This window comes from Rattus norvegicus, chromosome 4 (genome assembly GCF_036323735.1).
Source record: "Rattus norvegicus strain BN/NHsdMcwi chromosome 4, GRCr8, whole genome shotgun sequence".
Lineage (NCBI taxonomy): Eukaryota > Metazoa > Chordata > Mammalia > Rodentia > Muridae > Rattus > Rattus norvegicus.
The window spans coordinates 95,841,010-95,849,598 of record NC_086022.1 but is presented as its reverse complement, the minus strand read 5'-3'; positions in this window follow the sequence as shown (position 1 = coordinate 95,849,598).

Genomic DNA, 8,589 nt, shown 5'->3' with positions numbered 1-8,589 from the left:
ACAATCCTCTAAATCTATCTTGAAATGGCAGTTGGAGTAAGCAAACAGGCTATAATGCTCTCACAAGTTCCAACACCTCATCAATCCTTCGTAAATCCTGTGACAATCTCTACCTGTTTGATTTTTTCTTAATTACAAATAAGTTTGAGTTAGTCAATGTAACACTGGCAATCCTTAATCACAATCCTTAAGTTCTTCTTGTAACAGCAGAGCACAACCACAAGGTCACCTGAGTTCTGAGTACGTGACTAGGCAGCTGTCCTTGGGGCAGTGGAATTAGCATTAAAATACAGTAACTTCAGGGCAAACCAACTTTGGAAAGCAAAACCTCCAACAAACTATCTAGTCTCCAAATTCTAGTCTCCAAGACACCAAGTCTATCCTTCATGCTACAAAGTTTGACTGCTAATATCTACATATGAACGCACGATGGTGCGGTCTCCAATACCTCAACAAAGAGACATTGTCCTAAATTCTTTTAGAAGCCTGGTTTCTAGGATAAGAGTTCCATAAAAATATTATGTTTCCCTAGGTTGGCTCATGCCGCATGTTGTCTAGAATGACTCTATCCAAATTATCATTTTAAGCCAACTTTCTGTTACCAATGTTACACTTTTTTAACCATATCCAATAACTTAAAAGCCAATAGTCCATAACCAAGGCATGTAGAGCATATTTATACATTTAAAACCAATCAGAAACAAAATTGAATTGGCTGCACATATCTTTAATATTTAGACCAAGCACCATTTTTACTTTTTCTAGCTGTAATATTAAGAGAAGCACCTTGTCACCTGCTAAGTCAAATAATAAGTCAGGGATTTTTCTAAGAGAAACAACCATCCGCTCCCTTAACATAGAAGCTGAGGAGCTGCTGGCGCCTTTAAGATCAGCTCATGAAGACGCTCACCCCTGGGGCAGCTTCTCCAGTTGACCTATGCTCCTAGCTACAGGTGAAGGGCTCCAAAGGCCGATTGAAACTGCTTTTTATTCATTTGTTCCTTTTTGAAACGAGTTAAAACCAAATCAAGGTGTGAATGACCGACAGATAAAGTTTTTACCATTTTTTTTCTTTTGAACATAAAACATAAAACATTTAAACAACGAGAAACAAAAACCACAGACATAAACTGACAGACATGGACAGCTTGGTGCACCAAGGACAGACAATAGAGATAGAGGGAAAAAACTAGATGGTGTCCCACTGAAGGGACCCAGATATCCTACCTATGGAACCCAGAACCAGAAATAAGCATTTCTCCAATAGGAGCCAGCAGAGAGGCAGGGCGTCTCCTGCTTTCCCTCTGTTCCTAAGAGAGCTCTGAAAAAGTTTTTCTCTTTCTCCAAAGCAACCGCGGAGAGTCCGGAAAGACTGTTTTTCCCAAACCCATTCTCTCTCATGTCTAGGGTATAAACTATCTCTAGTCAGGGTCCAAAGACTAAAATATAACTCTAATAGAATGCATATTCAAAAACACTTTACCATTACCTTGTCCCTTTTTTATAGCTGCTACCTCGAACTTTACTTTCAGTTCGCTGCTACCGCGAACTTACTTTCAGTTCGCTGTTACCTTGAACTTTGCTTTCTTTGCTGTTCCTGAATAAATTTTTCAGGTGGTCTACCTCTATCAAATCTGTTCAGTATGACTCTGTGAGGTTTCCAGAGCCTAATCACACCTTTTAAAAGTACAAAGACAAAATCATTCTCCCAAAATACTGTGTTCCTTAGTCTGAAACCAGAAAAGCTTGTATCTTGTACTCTCTCCCAGAGTAATAATATAACCATAAAGCTCAAAGTCACACCCATCATCTACGTCCCTCTTAACTTGTCCCAAAACCTGGGAACTTTATTGTCTCAATCTGAGAACTTTCTTTCATTGTCTCTGCTTACCTCCAGAGAACCTTGTCGTCCCTTATCCAGGAACTTTCTTTTGCGACTTGTCCCTTTTTTATGACAAGTTTTACTCAGGCTAGCCCAAACCATCCAGGCCTTTTCTAGCCCATCTTACCCCAATACATCCCTGATTCTTTGCCAGCTGGGCTCCCGGGACGTCCCGTAGGTGGTACCCCTTTCTTCTCCGATCTCGGTGGGACCTCCAGACAGGCAGGCAGGCAGGCAGACATACAGATAGACAGACAGACAGATAGATGATATGGAAGGAAGGAAGGAGGAAGGAAGGAAGAGAAAGAAAGAAAGAAACAAACAAAAGAGACAGAGATAAAGAAATAATGAGAGAGAGAGAAAAGAGAGAGAGAGAGAGAGAGAAAGAGAGAGAGAGAGAGAGAGAGAGAGAAATGTTTTGCTGAATTTTAGGGAAAAGAAAAAGCAACCAAGACCAGAAGATGGCTGAAGCCTTAATGAGATGTGCCAGGAATGTGAACATCACCAAACTCCAGAGACAGCTGACCTACCAGGTTAGTGAAGCTGTTCTCCAGAGACTCACTTCCACTCAATGAGGAGGAATATCTCAGTTTAAAATACTGGGGTAAAATTGCTATGCATACTCTAATTACTATGAATGAAGCCGCCTCAGTTTCTAACTAAACTCTCCCATTTTTTGTCTTACTAGCATCACAAAACCCCAAGCTTTGGGATTTTTCTGAAAAAAGCAGCTGTCCTCTTTATTCATGGTTGCACACTCATGAATCAAAAACATTAGGGGAAACTGTCCTAAACATGTGCAGCCAGTTTAGATAGTCTTCACATTATATTGATGTTAAAGGAACATAAAGATCTTTGAGAAGGATACTTCTATATCATATGTAGATATCCTGCTGTTTATGACAGACTTAGCATCTGGGGATTGTGTATCCAAGGACCTCTTGTAGCCAGTCTTCAAAAGATTCTGAGGAAAAAGCATACTGAAGAACACCCCACTCAATGGACTAGTAGCTTTCGTAAAGTAGAATACATTGCACGAAGACATAAATTTACTAATGAACTGTTGGGGTGACCTGCACCCACACGTATATCAAATGACTGTGTGGGTGTGCCTCTGTATTTTCAGATGTTAATTGCTGTGCTGGCAGAGGGAGGTACTGGCAGGATAATTGGTATTGACATCTCCATGGCCCATTACTTGCTTTCTACATGTAAACGCTTGTCCTTCCTCACTTGCCCAAAAGATGATTCATTGAGATTATCATGTTCAAAAGCAAGCAGCCATGGTGAAGGTCGCATAGCACTCAATGCCAAAAGGCAATGCAAACGGACAGACCGGGCATTGTCCTGCTACTAATTGGTTTAGAGTGGATGAATAAGGAGTATGGGTTTTTTGCAGAAAAAAAAAAAAACCTGGTGCCTAGAGCTGGGGCAGAGCAATAGGACAGAAGGACAGAATCAGAATACAGAAGCATGGCCAGGAGGTAGAGCAATGGGACCCACATAGAGAGGTTGTGGCAGAGAACTTGGGTTGAGTCTGTTGCATTAGCTCAGGAATGCCCCAGCAAACAGGCCAATAGCCTTATACTACGCAGATATCTCTGAATCTTTATTTCTAAATTCCAAGCAGGACCCCCCAAAAGCCCCTCAATAATGAACAATTTTATTTCAAGCAACCTATGAAAGTGTTGAATGATTAACTTCCTGCCAAGTGCTCAAGTGAAAAGTTACTCAAAATAGACTGAACAGCTTTCCAAAAAAAAAAAAAAAGACTAGGACACAATGTATTCCTGGCTTTAAAACCCACAGTCAATTGTTATCTATTTTTATATTTTTATAATATACAATCAGATAGGTGTAAGGTGATCTCTTTGTGGATTTGATTTGCAGTTTTCCATTTATAGAAGTGTATTGTATTTTGAGGTTTGGGTTTGAGACAGGGTTTCACTATGAAGACCTGGCTGGCCTGACACTCACAGACTCATCTGCCTCTTAACTCTCAGACCCTGAGATTAAGTGCATGTGCCACTGTGCCTGGCTAGTTTTAGGTCTTATGCATAATCCATTTGTAGTTGATTCTCATATATATATGTATATGGGTCTATATCATTTCTTCTGTATTGGGATTGTTATTTTTGATTGCCAACTTGACTGGAATAAGGAATATCTTTAGAACTAGGGTTGACTCAGCCTACAATTCAAGCGGTTTGGTAGAAGGAGGTAGGAGAATGGCCAATTTAAACTGTCAAGTCTGTACAACCGAGAATCACTTAGGAAGAAAATCTCAATTGAGAAGTTATGTAGAGGGGTTGGGGATTCAGCTCAGTGGTAGAGTGCTTGCCTAGCAAGCGCGTGGCCCTGGGTTCGGTCCCCAGCTCCGGAAAAAAGAAAAAGAGAAGTTATGTAGATCAGGTTAGCTTATGTACATTTCAATGAGAGGGATTCTCTTGATTGTTAATTGACCTAGCCCACTGTGAGCAGCACAGTTCTCTAAATTGGACCCTGAACTATAAAAGTGAAGAATGTAGTAAACAATGACTCAAGGGTAGATGTGTTACTGAAGAGCCCATGTTGCCATGCATGACAACACATGAAAGTTGGGTCCATAGAGTTCCCTGTATGACTTGCAGTGCTTAATCTGTTCTCTCCAGCAGTTGTTACTTTGTGGAGGAGTCTTGTGACTCTGGTAAGCTTTGGAATCTTCCAAACACTAAACATTTTTGTTTACTCCTTAAGACTTGTATGTTTGCTTTACTACCTGAGTTAATGAGCCTATAACTAAAAAAAAATTTTTTTTCAATTTAGAGGAAGTTGCTAGACAGCAGACATCTTTCTGTTTAACTGTATAATCTTTAATTATATTTATTATGGTTCATTGTTTTTAGTAAATAGATCCCTTAGAAACAAATGATTCATTAAAGAGTTACTTATTCTATTTTTAGGCTATTATAGGTGACATTGTCATCTTAACTTCTTAATTTGTTGTATATTGAAATGTTACTGATTATATGTGTACCTGTGTATGTACATATGCATTTTTTGTTGCTAAGAATTGGGCCTAGGGTTCAATACTCTGCCACCAAGCAACAGTCCCTGCTGCTAGGGATTTTTGTTTGCTTGTTTGTTTGTTTGTTTGTTTGTTTTTTAGTTTAGTTTGTATTTATCAGTTCTTACTAGCTTTTTGTTGTTGTGGCTAGTATTTTTAGAATTTTTCTATGTAAAAAAACAGGATTTTTTTCAATTCTTTTTTTTCTTTATTTTTTAAAGATTTATTTATTATATATAAGCACACTGTAGCTGTCTTCAGACACAACAGAAGAGGGCATCTAACCCCATTACAGATGGTTGTGAGCCACCATGTGGTTGCTGGGATTTGAACACAGGACCTCTGGAAGAGTAGTCAGTGCTCCTAATCACTGAGCCATCTCTCCACCCCTAGTACCTGTGAACTTTTTTATTTTTTATTAGATACATTTTTCATTTACTTTTCAAATGTTATTCGCTTTCCCAGTTTCCTGCCCATAACCCCCTATCCCCTCTTCCTCCCCCATACAGGTGTTCCCCACCATCCACCACCCTTGCCGCCCCGTCCCCCAACATTCCCCTGACTGCGGGTCCAACCTTGGCAGGTCCAAGGGCTTCCCCTTCCACTAGTGCCCCAACAAGACTATTCTCTGCTACATATGCAGTTGGATCCCTGGGTCAGTCCATGTATATATAGTCTTTGGGTAGTGGTTTAGTCCCTGGAAGTTCTGGTTGGTTGGTATTGTTGTTTTTATGGGGTTGCAACCCCTTCAGCTCTTTCAATCCTTCCTCTAATTCCCCCAAAGGGGTTCCTGTTTTCAATTGAGTGGCTTGCTGCTAGCATTCATGTATTTGACATGCTATGGATATGTTTCATAGGAGAGATCTATATCCTGTCCCTTTCAGCATGCACATTTTAGCTTCATCAATCTTATCTAGTTTTGGTAGTTGTATATATATATACATATATATGGGCCACAAGTAGGGCAGGCTCTGAATGGCTGTTACATCAGTCTCTGTTCTAAACTTTGCCTCCGTATCCCCTCCTAGGGATATTTTTTGTTCCCCCTTTTAAGAAGGAGTGGGAGCATCTGCATTTTGGTCATCCTTCTTCCTGAGCTTCTTGTGGTCTGTGAATTGCATCTTGAGTATTTTGAGCTTTTGGGCTAATATACACTTATCAGTGAGTGCATACCAAGTGTGTTTTTCTGTGATTGGGTTACCTCACTCAGGATGATATTTTCTAGTTCATTCCATTTACCTATGAATTTCATGAAGTCATTGTTTTTGATAGCTAAGTAGTACTCCATTGTGTAGATGTACCACATTTTTAATCCATTCCTCTGTGGAAGGGCATCTCAGTTCTTTCCAGCTTCTGGCTATCATAAATAAGGCTGCTATGAACATAATGGAGCATGTGTCTTTGTTTTATCTTGGAGCATCTTTTGGGTATATGCCCAGGAGAGGTATAGCTGAGTCCTCAGGTAGTACAATGTCCAGTTTTCTGAGGAACTTCCAGACTGATTCCAGAGTGGTTGTACCAGTTTGCAGTTCCACCAACAATGGAGGAGTATTCCTCTTTCTCCACATCCTCACCAGCATCTGCTGTCACCTGAGTTTTTGATCTTAGCCATTCTGACTGGTGTGAGGTAGAATCTCAGGGTTGTTTTGATTTGCATTTCCTGATGACCAAGGATGTTGAACATTTCTTTAGGTGCTTTTTGGCCCTCAGCTGAGAATGTTTTGTTTAGCTCTGTACCCCATTTTTAAATAGGGTTATTTGATTCTCTGGAGTCTAACTTCTTAAGTTCTTTGTATACATTAGATATTAGTCCTCTATCAGATGTAGGATTGGTAAAGATCTTTTCCCAAGCTCTTGGTTGCCGTTTTGTCCTAATGACAGTGTCCTTTGCTTTACAGAAGCTTTGTAGTTTTATGAGATCCCATTTGTCCATTCGTGATCTTAGAGCATAAGCCATTGGTGTTCTGTTCAGGAAAATTTCCCCAGTGCCTATGTGTTCAGGACTCTTCCTCACTTTTTCTTCTATTAGTTTGTATCTGGTTTGATGGAGCATGTGTCTTTGTGGAGGTCCTTGATCCACTTAGACTTAAACTTTGTACAGAGTGATAAGAATGGATTGATTTGCATTCTTCTACATGTTGACCTCCAGTTGAACCAATACCATTTGTTGAAAATGTTATCTTACTTCCATTGGATGGTTTTAGCTCCTTTGTCAAAGATCAAGTGACCATAGGTGTGTGGGTTCCTTTCTGGGTCTTCAATTCTGTTCCACTGATCTATCTGCCTGTCTCTGTACCAATACCGTACAGTTTTTATGACTACTGCTCTGCAATACTGCTTGAGGTCATGGATGGTGATTCGCCCAGATGTTCTTTTATTGAATAGTACACTTTTTGCTATCCTGAGTTTTTTGTTTTTCCAAATGAATTTGCAAATTACTCTTTCTATCTCTATAAAGAACTGAGTAGGAATTTTGATGGGGATTCCATTGAATCTGTAGATTGTGTTTGACAAAATGGCCAATTTTACTATATTAATCCTGCCAATCCATGAGCACGGGAGGTCTTTCCATCTTCTGAGGTCTTCTTCAATTTCTTTCTTCAGAGACTTGAATTTCTTGTCATGCAGTTCTTTCACTTGGCTTTGATGAGGATGTTGAAAATGGGGATCTGCTGTTGTCAGTATTACAGATCAGTACAAGTGTTATGAAAAATAACATGAAATTTTCTCATAAAATTTGAGGCAGAGCTACCACATGCAGTACAGTACAGAAATCCTATTTTTGAGTGTTTTCCCAGAGTAGCTGAAATCACTGTAGCAAAGAGACATCTGAGCTTCCGTGAACACTGTGATGAAATACATGTGTATACACAAGCACATACATGGCTAACCTCAAAACAACTAAACAGACTTGATGGTGCAAAGGTAACTATTAAGAAAGATAAAAAGCAACAGTGGAAATGGGAAACAGTAAAAAATAGTCAATATAATCCAAAGAACTTATATATAATGTGAGAATTGATTGTGATTGTCCAGTTGATTGAATCTAGGATCAATTCAGCTACATGCCTTTGGGCCAGGTCTGTGACGATATTTCTAGGAATGAGTAACTGGGGGTTAAAGGAGAGATCTTCCCCAAGACAGAACACTGAGGAGACAGCAGTGACTCTTGCATACACACCTTCATTCTTGCTGGAGTCTGCATCCACACTGCATCCACACTGTATCCACACTGCATCTACTCTGTGCCCACACTGCATTACCACTGTGTTCATACAGCATTCACACTGTGTTCACACTGTATCCACACTGAGTCCACACTATATCTACACTGTGTCCACACTAAGTTTACACTGCATCCACACTGAATCTACAGAGCATCCACACTGTGTTCACACTGCATCCACACTACATTCATACTGCATCCACACTGAGTCCACACTACATCTACATTGTGTCCACACTGAGTTCACACTGCATCCACACTGTATCCACACTGCATCTACTCTGTGCCCACGCTGCATCCGCACTGAATCCACAGAGCATCCACACTGAGTTCACACTGCATCCACACTGTATCCACACTGCATCTACTCTGTGCCCACACTGCATTACCACTGTGTTCACACAGCATTCACACTGTGTTCACACTGTATCCACA